Raw genomic sequence first — 17,225 nt, 5'->3', positions numbered from 1 at the left:
TAGTAATTGTTGCTTATTTGATCAGCTTTCAGGAACCGTTTTTTCTGTTCAGATTAGTTATTTATTACTCAAGATATAGCCCGAATACTAAGTATGCTGAAAAAAAAAAACGACAAAAAACTTTGAAAAATTATATCTCGAAAACCTATCCATAAATATTTTTTTAAGATAAGATTTTCGAGTTTTCTGGGCTCAAATCTATACGAAAAGTATAACGGCACTTAGTGTCCATAAATTTTTTATTTTTTTGTAAACTAGTGTAATGAGAGTTTCTGCAACATTAAAATTAATGAATAAAACTTTATTCTATTTAGCCCTGATTTTTCAATCGTCAGTTAGACTATCAGAGGAATAAATGTCAATATAAAAAACTTTTACTCCTAGGAATAAGCTCTAACTGAGGTTTATCTGACAATTGAAAAATTTGCCCTTAAAAGATGTTTTTTATTGGTTTTTAAGACAGTCAAACACTAAGTGGGCGGTCTTGCCCCCACTTTCCCTACATATATCTTTATATGAATATGGTGTTTGTGGACGAAAACTGGTTTTAAATTCTATATTTTCATTAAAGATTTCTGGAGTGTATACCTATTTATTTTTGAAATGAAAAAGAAACTTGTTTTCATGTTGCTGTTGTGGATGGCATTGAGTTTTCTGTATATCAGAGAAATTTTTTGCATTATAATAATAATTATAGTTCTTCAGCGGAGAAGCAGGTAGAGGATGTGTTATGTGGGTGCTTTGATATAATATACTTGACAGTATCCTTTGTGTAGTGTGTATTAAAAAAAATACGGGTAGATGCGCAGAAGGATTTATTTCCAGGTTCGTACTCACTTTTGAGTTGTTCTTCGTTGAGAAATTTTTTGTCTAGCACTCGCGCGTGCCGGCTGACATGAAAATGTATGCACATACAATATATAGAATGTTTAGGTTCCTATGTGTATGTTGTTTGAGGATGGATTCGAGATAAATCTTGTATGACATTATCATTATGATCATTGATCATGAAGAAAGCCGCAAAAAGTGTCTCCTGAACTGATTTTTTTAAACTTTGGCCGCATGCGGATTGGACTAAATATTTAGCCGAGAAAATTTTGACATTTATGACTGTGTATAAAATTTAGTCTTGAATAAATATAGCTGTGTGAATTTGGATAGACCAAACAAAACAAGATTATTACCTAATTATAAATACGTAGGTATATCAATCCAATTTACTTTCAACACCTTTTTAATAATGATTTTTTTATAGTAACCAATGCAATGAACTCAGTTCGTAACTGAATCGATTTTGTATTATAAAGATTTTATATCTACATATGTATGAAATGATAAGTCAAAGTTCTATAGTTCTGCCAGAAATCTTAACCAGAGAATCAAAATCTATCCACGAATCGATATCTGAATTAACACAAGAAAGGGTTGGGCATAAACAAAAAATACCAAGACTGGAAACTTTCGTACGTCTTTCCCCCCAAAACCCTTTTGTGTACAGTGTTGTCTGTGAATATATGTGAAAGCCACCACGTTGGTAAATGACGTTAACACGCACACATTTATAGCTTCACGGCATTCACCACACATCCAACACGAACACAACGATAGGTTCACGACATTCACCACACCTCGCAGCTTGTAGGCAAACGTCAGTTGACCGCCGAGTTTCCAGTCTTGGTATTTTTTGTTTATGGGGTTGGGGTCGAAATTCTGCCGGGGTCAAAATTCTTTTGTCAAAATTCTGCTTTCAAAATTCTGCTTCACAAAATTCTGCTTTCAAAATTCGGCTTTTCAAAATTCTGTTTTTCAAAATTCTGTTTTTCAAAATTCTGCTTTTCAAAATTCAGTTTTTCAAAATTCTGCAAAAAATTAAAAAAGGGTTTGGAAGATGTTAAAAAGCGCGCGCTTTTTAACATTTTCCTAACCCTTTTTTAATTTTTTGCAAAATTCTGTAAAATCATCTTCTTGGTAAATTTTCTGCTTATTTGATTACTTACCTACATAATTTGTCATTCTTTGAATGCATATTAATTTTTGTTTTAATACTAAACATTTCCGAAAATAATTCAAATTTTTTTTAGTTTATCAAATAAAGATGAATAATCAAAAATTTGAATAAGAAAAGGAATATTTTGTATCAAACAACATCGGTTCCAATAAGTTATAGATTTTATTCGAAAGAAAGTCAGTCTATGCATTATAAAAAATATTTCCGACACTTAAACAAAAAAAAAAATTAGGAAAGTACCAATGTTGAATTACATTAATGAGGTGTATTTTTCTTTAGTCAGCACATATGCTATAAAAAAAAAACAGAATTGGCAGAATTTTTTTGTTTAAGTATAATGCTGGCAGAATTTTGAAAAGCAGAATTTTAAAAAGCAGAATTTTGAAAAGCAGTATAGAAAAAAAGCAGAATTTTGAAAAACAGAATTTTCGTTAAAAAAGCAGAATTTTGACCCGATCCCACAAGAAATTAAACGATCAACTTGCAAAAATGACTGTCTCAAATAATTCATCACTTCAAGCTGAACTCAACTGTGTCGAAATATTCAACTCCTCAGCCACACCGGAAGGCATTTCCTCTACATCGTTAACTCATCATTTCGTATCAAACAATAAATCGCTCGCATCTGAACTCCTAGAACTAGAATCCGATTTACCTGCTCAAGACAATTCGTTGCCAAACGAAAATGGTGCTTCCCAACAATTTTCTCCTGGACTAAGACGATTTGGTCAATCTTGGTCAAAAACCGAATGGAATAATCGCCTTAAGAAAATAAAAATGAGCCAAAGAGTAACATTTTCTACAAATCAAGTACCTCGTTACGCTAACGAAATTTGGATACAGGAAAACTTCATGAAGAAATTCAAAATTCATCTCACTCAATGTAACCGTCTTGGCCCTGGAAGCTTCGAAATTTGTGTGCCTCAAAAGTTCGCATGGATCTTCTCTAACTCATTCTTAACTCTAGGAAAATGCAACATGAAAATTATTCGTTCAACTAACATGTTTGCAAACAAAAACAACATCTCATTATCTAAATCTAAATATAAGTCTTGATCTAAGTCTTATAATACCTCTAACATAACTCCTATTTTAACAACTACACCGAAAAAAAAATTTGATAATAACAGCTATCAAATTAACATTTTTCAGTGACAAAAGTCGTCCAACAATTAAAATATCAATTTTGATATTTTATCATATCATTTTGACATTTTTTAATTTCAGGTGGGATAGTGAAAATTTCTTTTTGACAATTAAAATATCATTTTGACATTTTTTTAAGTTTAAGTGGATAGTGAAAATTACACTTTGACAGTTAAAATATCAATGCTGACTAGATTTTACGTTTTAGTTTATTATAATGAAACCTATTTCTTTCCTTTTCTTTTTTATTATTTTTATTATTTTAAGAATTTTCTTTCTTTTTTCAAAACATTACTGAAAGGGAATATTCTTTACAAAATAGTGGTGATATTATTTTTTCTATTATAGGTGATATAATTGTTTGGTTATTTTCTCCCAAACTATGTGAAGTAAAATCTTAGTGCCGATCAAATTTTCTCAGTAAATCATACATTTTACTTCGAAAAAACACAAAGCGCCTTTAAATTAGTACACATTAAGAAATTTTTATTTAATGTTTTTCAATAATTTAGAATGAGAAATTGATATGAAAAAATGATAATAAAATATCAAAAAAAAATTCCAAAATGTAACATTTAAATATCATCCTGATAATAAAAATGTTGTTTTAACATTTTAAATATCATAAAACACATTTTATAGAGCATTTTTGGATGATATTTAAAAAATGTTAATTTGATATTTAAAAAATGTTAAATTGATATTGGTTTTTTTTTTCGGTGTAGTCCAAAAAACCACAGCTCAGACAACCCTCCCAAAAGAACACGTCAACATAATCACAACCATGAGCATAATAATAATAGATCATCCTATAATAATTATAATAAAAAATATCCAAATTTCTCCTTTTCACATGTTCTTTATCCTGCAGCTCCTAATTCCCATAACCCAGTTTCTCACAATTTACAAAATAAGTCCACTGATCTACAAAATCCTAGAAACAACCAATCAGGCTCCATCGCCAAAACTGATTCACCTCGTTTCTTCGATCCCTTTCTCCCTCCCAGGGCCGGTTTTAGGGGGGGGGCAGCCTGGGCCGACGCCCAGGGGCGCAAGAATTGAGGGGCGCCGCAGGCGCCCCGAACTTTTACAAAAGTGATATAAATAACAAAGTCTTTCCAATCGATGTTTTATTCATTTTTACTTTCACAAAGGCGCCCCAATTTTTTTCTATTTTACATTTTCAACAGCGCTCGTTTTGTTTGTCCTAAACTTTTTGAAGAATGAAGGCGCCCCCCAATTTTGGGTTAATTTGTTTGGCTTCCGGAAGGACAATGGTGTCCAAAATCTTCGTTCATCTTTGAAGAGCAAGGCGCCCCAATTTTTTCTCGGGTTTTCATTTTTCATCGAACACCTCAGAGCTTTAGTTTCATCAGCGAACATCGAACACAGAGGAAATAACTCTGGTTGAAAAAGGAGCTACAAAAAACGCTTGACAACGAATTCGGAGCGACCCAGAGTGCCCTAGAGCTCACAACGAGCAAACCTAATACTTCTTAATGTATGTCGTTTTCGATTGGCCGTCCGGAATCATTCAGAAGCCTGCTGCAAGTTTTTTATTCTCCTAGTGAAAAATCAAAAAAAAATTATTTGATTTTTCACCAATACAGATATTAAATTTCAGAATTGGGTGGAAGCGATTCAAACTTTTTTATTGAGTTTCAGAATTAGTGAATCATTGAGTGATTCCAATCGAAAACGATATTAATGTACCTAGTTGAAAAAGTTTTTGAAAAATTATTGCTCAAATAAAACCAACTCTACCTACTCTTTAAATGTGTTTAAACAAAAAAGTCAGATATAAAGGTAAACTTGTCAATTGAGCCTAAATGACATGATTATTTAATTTTTTTTTTTTTTAAGTTAACCTTATGTACTTTAATAAACTGCACATTGTTAATAAATGAATTAACAAGTATATGAGAGGTAAGACATAATCTGCTATTGCTTTTTTTCGTGATTTTAAAAAATTGTTTTAAAATGAATTTTTTTTGAGAGGCGCCACTTGCAACCTTGCCCAGGGGCGCCGGTAGTGCTTAAGCCGGCACTGCTCCCTCCTGCTGTTAAACTGACAATGGGAAACTCAAATTCACCTGATGCCCGTTACACAATGTCTAGGCTTAGAGACCGTCGCATATACGAAAACGTTCGCCTCTACCTCGCTTACCTTCATGATAAACCAGAATCTGTATTAGTTGAAGGTAAGACTAAAACTAATGTTAAAATTTCCATTCAACAAGAAGGTCTTCCCACTAATCCTACCATTCTTCGTAATATTTATAACTCTTTTCATGAAACCTTTAACGTTACAAATCAAATGGTATCAGATGACCTAAAAGCTTATGGCTCATATGTTAACTCAAAGTGCATATCCTATCCTCCAAGAAATCGCAACAATCGTAATTTTTTTCGTGCCTAACCTTGTAGATTCCAAACTTCAAAATAAAAATCACCCAGTTTGTCTATCAATAGTACCAAAATGTAAGAGGTCTCCGTACTAAAAACATCTCAGATTTTTCTCAATTCACAAAAATTCCCCTACGATATTTTTGCATTAACCGAAGCTAATTTTACTCGCGACTTTCTCAGAAGTGAATTGTTCACCACAGATTATACGAAGGCACCTACTATTGTGCCACCAATGCCAAATCTAATATAGAAACTTTATTTACAGATAGTATGACTGCTTCTAGCCTGTTTCAAATAAGTGGCGTCACCAACAGCCTTGATAGACAACTTGATTTAATTTTTACATCTGATCCTGATAACTCTATTGTAGTTGAGAGTGATTATCTTCTTTCAACTCTGGATCGTTTCCACCCTCCTCTCATTATGTCTTTCTCATATGAAACATTTAATACCACTACTGTTACTGAATACTATTTCGATTTTCGTAAGGCCAACTTTCAAGAGTTAAACGTCCTACTCAGTAAATTGGAATTTGACTTTGATAAAAAAAAACAATTGATAATGCACTTAAAATGTTTTATACTCAAATCTTCAGCTGTTTTGCTTACACCGTTCCTTTTTTACCTCGTAAAAATATCACCACCTCCCCACCTTGGTATAATAAACAACTAAGGTCTCTTCGTAACTAACCGGAGAAATAAACTGTGGCAGAATTATCAAAGATCAAAATCGCATTATAACTATCAAGCTTTTTTAAATGCTTTCAACACATTTTCTGACCTGGGCGAACAACTTTATAATGAATATATCTTTCGTATGCGATCCAGTATAAAATCGAATCCCAAATGTTTCTTTGAGTTTATTAATATAAAAAGAAAATCAGATGGATACCCATCCTCTCTAACGTATGATAATTGTCCTTCTTCAGACCCTGTTGTAATAGCTAATTTTTTTGCGAGTTTTTTTAAGCAATCTTTTACTAACTGCGATATTGAACCCGATACTCAATATTTCCAATACTTAAAAAACTGTGCCCAAGTTTCACTTTCTACCATAAACATTCTACCAACCATGGTAAAAGAAAAAATAGAAACACTAAAAGATGATTACTCTACTGGACCTGACTATTGTCCCGGCTATTGTCCTAAAAAAATGTATTAATGAGCTCAGTTATCCCCTTACTCAATTATTTAAAATGTCATATTTGCAAGGCATTTTTCCAGAAACGTGGAAAATATCGTATATTATTCCTATCCATAAAAAAGGTCCCAAGAACGATATCACCAACTACTATCGCCCAATAGCAAAACTATCGTGCATACCAAAAATGTTCGAAAGCATTATCTACGATGCGCTTTCATTTCACTGCAAATCCATTTTGTCCCCGATTCAACATGGTTTTGTAATGGGCAGGTCAACTGTTACTAATCTGGTAGAATTTGTCACATATGTTCTGTGCACAATGGATGATGGAGATGAAGTTGACGTAATTACTACCGATTTTACCAAAGCCTTCGACAAAATGTCACACAAAATTATTATTTTGAAATTAAGAAGCCTAGGATTCCCCCCTCTCTTCATTAGTTGGCTGAACTCCTACTTGAATAATAGAAAGTATATTGTCCATTTAGATCATCCTATTCTAACCCATTTCATGCACCTTCCGGTGTACCGCTTGATTGTGATTTATCTATTTATGCGGACGATATGAAAATTTATAAACGCATCTCTTCACCTTCGGACATTAGTATATTACAACGCAACCTAGACGTTTTTTCTCTATGGTGTAAAAAAAACATGTTAGAACTCAATGTCAGCAAATGCCACAACTTGAAATTCTCACGTAAACGTCAAGTATCTTTTAACACTAATCACCGTTGTCTTAGAAACGTACCACTTTTCCGCGTCCCTTTCCACCGCACAAATTAGAGCTACTATAATCCTATGTCTCGAATGTTGCGCAATGCTAATAATGCATCAAATATTTTTGATTTTCACAATTCACATCTTTAAACCAGTTCTACGAAACTCCAACCACTCCTCCTTACGCCAATAACTTCATATTCTTTACTTTCTTTTTTTTTAGTTCTTATTTTTTCTCTCGCCTATTTTATTTTGGTTATTTTTATGTAATTTTGTCAATTTTCTTTTAAATCTTATTTTTGTTCAATTTATATAATGTTAATTAATTTTTTTTTCTTTTTATTTTTAATTTTATAGTTTTATTTTAAATTATTGTTTTTAGTTTTTAAGTCTAGATTGTATGGCAATAAATAAATAAATAAAGTATTTTATTTACCTATACCTACATATGGAGGTTTCACAGCTGAAACGGACTAAGTCAAAAAAAGAAAAAAATCCAAATCTAGTGTCTAAATCTGCGCAAGGTTTGACTCTACTAACGTCATTCATTAGTTTGATTTATAAGTGTTTCTATTCAAATTGTCATTTGTTCGAAAAAAATCTTCACCATAAGATTCATAGAAACGTATTTACTTTGATTCGTTATATCTCCTTGTGACTTGATTCACTTCAGCTCTAAGCCCTCCATATAACTAGCTATTATACCTAAAATGGCAAAAATTCTCTGTGGTAACCTACAAATAAAAACCGAATCCGCATCATATAAACAAAGACAATGAAAAAGAAAAGGACATATTTATATTATATAACCCCGCACGCACGCGCGAGTGTAGTATAATAAACAATACAACCCAGAAATCAACGAGCGATGTGAATATTCGGAATTTAGCTCATCTGTCAGTACCAAAAGAACATAAGAAAATAGAAAAAAATATCTCCTAAACTGGGTGAAGATCAAAACAAACCAAATTTTTCAAGGACGCGCGCAATTTTAAAGAACTGTTGTTTGTAAAAAAAACTCATACAAATCGATTTCAAGTGTTTTTTTTTGGTAGTAACGTTCTACTATAACTTAATTTAGCGTCTAAAAATCGAAAAAATTACGGAATTTAAAATATATTTCTATGTTGTATTTTTTGCTTTTTTGTTTTGTTGGTTTGTTTTTGCTGGTTTGTTTTGATTTTCGCCCATTTTAAAACGTCAAAATGGTAACTGTAAATAGAAAGAGAAGACAAGGACAAATGTTCGAACTTCCCTATTACACAATGCAAAGAACTTCGCTGACACAAAAAACCCAAAAATGTCATCTCGCACGCGCGAGTGCGATGTTACAAACACGAAATGAATTGTTAGGAAAAACCATAGGTGTGGTGAATGTCGTGAACTTATCGTTGTGTTCGTGTCCGATGTGTGGTGAATGTCGTGAATCTATAAATGTGTGCGTGTTAACGTCATTTACCAACGCGGTGGCTTTCACATATATTCACTGACAACACTGTACACAAAAGGGTTTTGGGGGGAAAGACGTACGAAAGTTTCCAGTCTTGGTATTTTTTGTTTATGAGGCAAACGTCACACTGTTGTCCAAAATGACTTATCTCGTTGCAAAAATCATAACTTTTGAACGGATTGAGGTAGCGGTACAGTTTTTTTTTTAATTTGAAGGAAATTTCCAGGGCTGTTACACCAATGAATTTCAAGAAAATTGTTTTACAGGGTGTTTAGGAATCATCGGCCGAAAACCGATTTTCTTAAAAAAAAAATATTTAAATTAAAATTGGTATGCCATTTTGTAGAAATCACTAATTCACATCTAAAAAAAGTTCAGATTACACTTTTCCATGATATTACGATTATAGAGAATGCCAAAAAAGTTGGTCCCGGAAGTCCGTCTGTCTGTCTGTCTGTATAAGGATCTACAGCCTAAACGGATGGACCGATTGACTTCAAATTTGGTATGTAGCATTTTTTGGAGACCCTCCAGAGGGGTTTTTGGAATTAATTTTTTTGGGCCAAAAATAACGGTACTTGTCATACACCAATTTCAGTAAAGCTGTAATTGCTCAAAAACGGCTCCAACGATTTTGTTTAAAAAATTCAAATGTAAGTTTGAAAACAAGGTCTATCTTCAAATGAAAAAAATTTTTTTGGAAAATCATTATTAACGGTACCTGCCATAGAACGGTTTTTTTTAAATCCGATATTCTCCGAAACGGCTTATTCGATTTCAACGAAACTTTTTTTGAAGAAGCACTTATATAACTCAAATATAGGCCAAAAATAAAATTTCAAAAAAAATAATTTTTGGATTTTTAAAAAAAATTTGAAATTTTTTTTGAAAAATAAAATTTTCGAAAACGCGACATTGTATTTTTTTGAAATTTTGTTTTTAGATGCGGATTAGTGATTTCTACAAAATGGCATACCAATTTTAATTTAAACATTTTTTTGAAAGAAAATCTGTTCCTTCTGCCTTCATTTTTTTTCAAAGTACAAAATCTCGGCAGTGCGCAAGCATGCGCAGCTAAATATTTTTATTTTGGATCAACAATTGATTGGTACACATACCCTATTCGGCTTAATGCATGGAACCGAATGGATTTTTTACGGTACCTGCCATAAAACCGTTTTTTTTTCAAATCCGATATTCTCCGAAACGGCTTATTCGATTTCAACGAAACTTTTTGTGAAGAAGCACTTATATAACTCAAATATAAGCCAAAAATAAAATTTAAAAAAAAATAAATTTTGGATTTTTAAAAAAATTTTGAAATTTTTTTTTGAATAATAAAATTTTCGAAAACGGGACATTGTATTTTTTTGAAATTTTGTTTTTAAATGTGGATTAGTGATTTCTACAAAATGGCATACCAATTTTAATTTAAACTTTTTTTTTAAAGAAAATCTGTTTTTGGCCGATGATTCCGAAACACCCTGTGAAATAATTTTATTGAAATTCATTGGTATAACAGCCCTAGAAATGTCCTTCAAATAAAAAAAAAAATTGTACCGCTAACTCAACCCGTTCAAAAGTTATGATTTTTGCAACGAGATAAGTCATTTTGGACAACCGTGACGCGTCAGTTGACCGCCGAGTTTCCAGTCTTGGTATTTTTTGTTTATGGGAAAAACACAAGAGTCAACAAGAACAAAACAACCCTTTTTGAAAACCAAAGATAGTGATCTTTGCAAAAATATCTACTATCTAGTATCTACTTACTCTCTGCAGCATCTTCAGAATTCCATGAATGATTTCAGCCTGCCTGAGTGAGAAAATAGGATATAGGAAACAAAAAAAAAGTATTATGTAAACACAAAAAAAAAAAAAAACAAATATAACGAGAAAATAAGAGCGCAAGAGGAAGTTTTTTTTTTCAATAAATAGAAAATATATATATTTTTTTTGAAACTGATTTGAAATATAATGAAAAAAAAATAATTAAAATAAATTGTGGATGCTTTGACTGCCCCTTCTTCAAAAAAAGAAAGCAAATATGGGTTTATTAAAATCAAATTTTTAGTGTGTAAATAAATAAAAAAAAAAATCTATTACGCCTGCTGCATGAAAACACATTTGATCATTATAAAACAAAAACAAAAAAAATTAAAAGTTTATAAACAACGGTGCCCCAGCCAAAATTCTGACTCAATCTAAATTTGCAGGAAAAAAAATCAATTTCGACTCTTATAAAAATCGCAAAAGAAATGTTTCTAAAATTTAAATGATGCAAAAAACAAAAATGTGCATACGTTTATTGCCTTTTCAAAAAAGTACGTTACATAAGATTATCTTATAAACTGCAAAAGTTATACAACAATTAGTCAACCATCTTCCATTAAAATGCTATGGAAACCCCCCCCCCCCATAGTTAACCATTTAGAAATCTTTTACAAATTAATGTTGATGGTATTCGCGCATTCTTCGATAATTCCAAGGGGTTGAACTTTTGAGCAATTGCACAACATCAGCATACATTTAGACGGATGATGTTGAGATTATTGATGGGAGTTCGTTAATGTAGAGGGTACAAAGTACCGTGAGAAGGAAACTTTTTGTTCTTGAACTAGGACTGGCAGGTAAAATTTTATTAATGTCGGGATAACAGGTCTTTAAAGTCCGGACAAATCGGGACAGCAAAAAAATACTGAAATCGAAAATTAATAACAACAAATAAAATAAAATGCATGGCGTATTGATATCTTAAATATCTATTTTAAATTTATGATTTTGAAAATTGCAATACATCCAAAACGTTGTATGGGAGATACTCGTTAAAAAAGAGATAGGTACCTATTAAAAATATTAAAAAAAAAAATGGTAGGGAATTACACAAAGTTCATCTGTACCAAGTTTCAAGCAAATTCATTTTAGGCCCTAGCTCGATGTACAGATGGACGCACAGACACAGTGTGATTTTGAGGAAATAAATGCTAAAAATGAAATTTAGAGCATGTATTTGTTTCATTTATTTTTCATAGGTATATAACTATTCTAAATTCCCAAAATTTGGAAAATTTATATCAAGGAATGTAAGAGATACCTACTTATATCCTACAGCACTCAAAAGTTGCCCTATTTTTCAGTTTTTAAATTTATGTAATTTTTTGCACTAGCTTCTTTTTCACGAAGTAGCATTTTAATTTTTTTTTGGAAAAATAAAATTTTTTTAATTAATAATATACTATTGAGCTTTCAAAATAAAAATTAAAAAAAAAGTGTTTTTGTCTTTTAGTCGGGTTAGGACAGAATGACCAAAAATTAATATTTTAATGTTCATTCTCTAGAGCTACAGTTTTAGCTCCATTGAGCTACGCCTAGTGGTTATCATTTTTAGATAGCTACAATATTATATTAACGGTTTTCGAGCGACTTGTATCCGTTGTGATCAGATCTTGAACGCAATGTACCTATGAATTTGTTTTACTGAATCCGATTTAAAAAAAAAAAAACATTGTTTTGACTTTGGTCATGTTGCAAAAGTTGTAGTTTCATGATTAATAATGGTTAGAAAGAATGCAACAAAAATGTATTTTTGGAAAAAATATATATCTTTCAAATCCTTCTACTCCAGTCAAAGCGTCATTTGACCTTGCGCACAGAGGCACTGTCAGTTTTTATTTCATGGATCGATAGGGGTATATTTAAAAGGCTTAACCCCAATTTCTCACCACCTGATCATTCTTTTTAGCGGAGTTATTCACAAAAATGCATTTTTTGGGATATTTTACTTCCAAGCTAATATCTTTGCTCCAGTATGTCGTAGACCAAAAAATGAACATACATTCTCTTCCTTGTATCACGCACTAAAAACTTTAAAATAATTTTATTGACTAATTGGAAGTGGACTTTAGATCAAAAAGTGTAAAGCACTTTGTTCAAACTTTTTAAAAGTACACGCAACAAAAATGCGCTCCGAAGATACAAATTTTTTAAAGTATTATTATGTAATTTTAATAACATAAAACAATATATGCTCACCCTATATTTTCAAGAAAAAATTAATTTAGAAAAAAGTTTGGGGCAGAAAAAATGATTGAACTTAATTTCTTAATTTTACAGATCCTTCGTATTGTAGTCCTTTGAGTTATCTACAATTTAAAAAAAAATTAGCTCTCTACGACCCACGGGAGCCGAGTTATTATAATTTAAAGAAAGCATCATTCCGTAAGAAAATTTAAAAAAATTTCCCTTGTTTATAAGTCGAATAATAGTTCTCATAGAAATGCAAAATCACCGAGAAAGCTAAATTTTGGATATGTTGTAGAGGATGCTTAAAAAAGCTTAACATGAAGTTTTCGACCAAGATTTCCTATGAGCTTTTTCCGCCATTTTGAAGACAACTTTTGCATTTAACTTTTTTCGATAGGAGGTCTACTTTTGATACAAATTGTAAAAAACCACGATTTTTGACACCAACCCCACTTTTTCGCCCACCCAAGCTTTTCGACCAATTAGTTTGTGGGCAACTTATTTTTCCGCTTTCATATACCATTTATCCTAAGTTTTCCAACCACCCATATGCTGCTAATAATTTTTTTATTTTCAAAAATTAATCTAACGGAACTAAAAAAAAGTCACCTACAATAGATACCAAAAAAATTTGAATTTTTGTTTCGGCTCGGAAAAGGAAAGTATACTTGTATAAAGATTTTTGGTGATCTAAACAGAATTTTTGCATACATATTTCCACTTCTAACACATCATTCTTTTGACTTTTCTTATTTTAATAATTACTTCTTAAAATTAAATAAAGAGAGCATGAGAACAGAGTTCCAAGAGGCGTAGTAGGTTGAGCTGCTGTGGCCCCGGGGCAAAACTTTAGTTGGGGGTCTTTGTTGTCTTTATTTTTCCTTTTAAGAAAATGTATGGAATATATTTTTTTTTAATTTTTTAATTTGAAAATTCTTCACAAAGAGTTGAAAATTTTATTAAAAAGCGGAATAACTTTTTCAAATTTTTGAACTTCCAACTGCTAACAGGCAATAGCCCTTAGTAATAGACCCGAAATTAGCTAAAGCTCTATTTAACAAAAAATAAAATATACATCGCACTTCCAAATCTAAAAACGCTATGATTTTAAAATCGACTTAGCTACAGGTGAACTGTTTCTTATCCAATTCCAAGTTTAGAAGTTAGATGTATGCTTTATTACTACATATTATTTTTTTTTGTTGCTAAAATCGAGTTTTGCTAATTTCGAGCCTATTACTAAGAGTTTTAGACTTATAGACAAAATAATTAATTAAAATAATCCTGTATTAATCTACGAAAAAAAAGGCTTATGAGACTTGTTCTTTCCTTATTTTAAAAGCAAAAGTTCTGAATATGGGTTCAGATTGATTGCAGTCATTCAGAAATTCGGAGTTTTTTTTTTGAAACTGCAAACATTCACTCATTTTCCTTATAAATATATTTGATGAAAGAAAAAATGTTGCAGATATCCAAAAGGATACCCCATACCCTTTTATTTATTTTGGGGCTCTTGTGTAGTAAAGCTCTCAAAATATCCCCTGTGATTTTGGAATTGAAATAATTTTAATTTGTATTTGGAATTTACAAAACCCATTTAATTTTTACGGGGGTCCATTAATGTTAGGTACAAGCAAGACCCGAGGACAAGTACGGTACGCGAAAATCCCTATAATTTGTATCTTTTCTATTTCTGTTGATTCAAGTCTTTAAAATAGATATCTTAGGTGAAAATAAGGAAACGGAGTGCACGTCATAGGTATCTGTTTGTTTCGTTGTTTATTTCTTACATTCTGTTTCTTCCAATCAACAATCTAGCGCGGGGCCCTGCCATATGCACGTGGGGGCCCCGGGACACTGCTCCGGTACAAGGGTATGCACAATTGTACCCCGCTGGGGCCCAAACCTTTTCACTTCTTATATAATTATAAATATAACTTTCAAATAGTTAGAGTAAGGGCCTGCATTTGTTAAACGGGCCCATTTTCTTTATTTGAAATCTGTATTTGTGCTTGTTTTTTACATGTTCTTTATGTATTTTTATTTTGTAACTATGGGATAGCTGAGGGCCCGGTTGGGAATCGCCAAGTCAGTTATATGGCCAGTCCGACCCTGTGTGTTACTGATATAATAATATAAACATTAAAAAAAAACATGAATGATTGTTTTTTTACAACCGAACGGGCGGCTTGCTTGGCGGTGGGCGCGGCCTAAACGACTTTGCGGCCGGCTGGAAGTCGTAATTTTTGTCCAAAAAAAATATAAAAATACGACATTGTAGGTCTGAATGTGGTCTACAAATTTTATTACAATAATTTTTTCGATATTCATCACCCAAAAATAGATTTTGTCAAAAAACAAATTGCATGTCCTAAATTTTTGACTTTTTTAATCGATATCTCAAAAACGGTTCATGATACACAAAAAATGTGTATGCATGAATTGTAGAACTCGTTAAAAGCTACAAAAAAGCTTCTTGTAAAATTTTCGCATCTCGTCAGATAGCCGAGTTATTGTCAAAATTCTCGCAGACAAATGTATTTTTTTTTCTTTTCCTTATTCGTATCAACATTTAACTACTATCTCGCTTCCTCCCATTAAATAAATTCATCTATAAAAATCAACCCTCTCTTTTCTACGCAGTCATCGAAAAATTTTAAAATGTTTCTCAACAATTTAATTCTTGGATACATGTTTTGGACCTATGGGTAAAATCTGATGGTAGAAAATTCCAAGCACAGAAGTTTGTTCTACGTGCGACATCTTTACTAGTTATATGATCTTTGGTTTTATGTTATTAAAATTACATAACAATACTTTGAGAAATTTGTATCTTCGGAGCGCATTTTTGTTGCGTGTACTTTTAAAAAGTTTGAACAAAGTGCTTTACACTTTTTGATCTAAAGTCTAAACCACTTCCAATAAGTCAATACAATTATTTTAAAGTTTTTAGTGCGTGATACAAGCGTAAACTATGTAATATAAACATTATGTTTTAATTTTTAATACAAATTTATATACCTATAATCAATATTTTTTCTTCACAAGAAGCCATAATTTAGGCCACAACCTAAAATATTCATATTAATTTAGAATTATGATGAAGTTCTCCGCTCAGGACTTTAATAAAAATAGAAAAGACCTGAGCGGCTGATAAACGTAGTTCAACCGCTCAGGATTGACGCTCAACCGCTCATGGTCTCCGTGGCCACTATCATAGATGTTCATAAGTTTTAATTTAGTTTTACCCCTAAGGATTGCCGCTCAGAACGTGGCCGTACCCTTAGAAGAGTTCCTATTTGCTTTTGTACTACTCCTTCGAATACTTTCGACAAAAATGAGAGGATAGATATGGGCCTTAACTCACCCCTTGCACGCGTCTTTGGGATCGGGAGGTCCTTAGCCCATTTCCATTGATTTGGAAAAATATTTGTTATAAAAATTGTGTTAAAAACATGAGTTACAAATGGTAAGACGACTGGGGAAAGACTTTTATGAACACAGGGTGAATACCATCAAAATACAAAAAAATTAAGTATAATCTATTACATTTTGTGTCATTTCCCTGAGCGATTGAATATTATAGAATCACAAAAATTAAGACAAATACTTTTTTTTATTATAAGAGACTTTAAAGGATTGAAGAGAAAATTTCAAGATCCCTTAAAATCTATCTAAAAGATTTTTTACTATTAAAGATTGGGCGATCATAAATGACACCCCAAAACTAAATTACTTAAGCAAAATACACAACCTCCTTTTTATACAATAAAGTTATGAGTACAAAAGACAACAACTGTTAGTCCATGCACCCATACCTTACTTGCGAATGGTAGAATCCAACTCATTTGAATTATTTTGTACAATTGCGATAGCGTCTATAGGGATGCGTGTTTGCAATGTGAACGTGTAGGTCGAAATACTCCATCTGCTGTAATATTGCAATGTGCCATTGTATTGGTGTTTTTAATACAGAATATGCAATTTAATTTGCAATTCGGACGTCTGTATTAACTCTAATTTGCATAACATTGAAACAACTCACCCTTGAGGCTTCCTGTACACTAACCCTTTTGCACACATTGGAAAGACAAGCATTTTCTGTGCAATTTCCATACCCTGGTTCAGTGACCAGTCCTTGAGGGGTAAGGAAAAGGACTTCTACCTGCCTCTTACTTACTTTGCATCGTCTTACAGATAATTCACTATCGAACTGTTTGCCAAACGACTAACATTTCTCGTGGTAGATGGAAGGGGGTGGAAACACTTGTATGTATGTACAGATGTACGCATCCCTTCATCCGGTTTCCAACGAGCATTTCCCAAAAA

This window comes from Episyrphus balteatus, chromosome 1, assembly GCF_945859705.1.
Source record: "Episyrphus balteatus chromosome 1, idEpiBalt1.1, whole genome shotgun sequence".
NCBI classification, from domain to species: Eukaryota; Metazoa; Arthropoda; class Insecta; order Diptera; family Syrphidae; genus Episyrphus; species Episyrphus balteatus.
Note: the sequence above shows the minus strand (reverse complement) of the source record.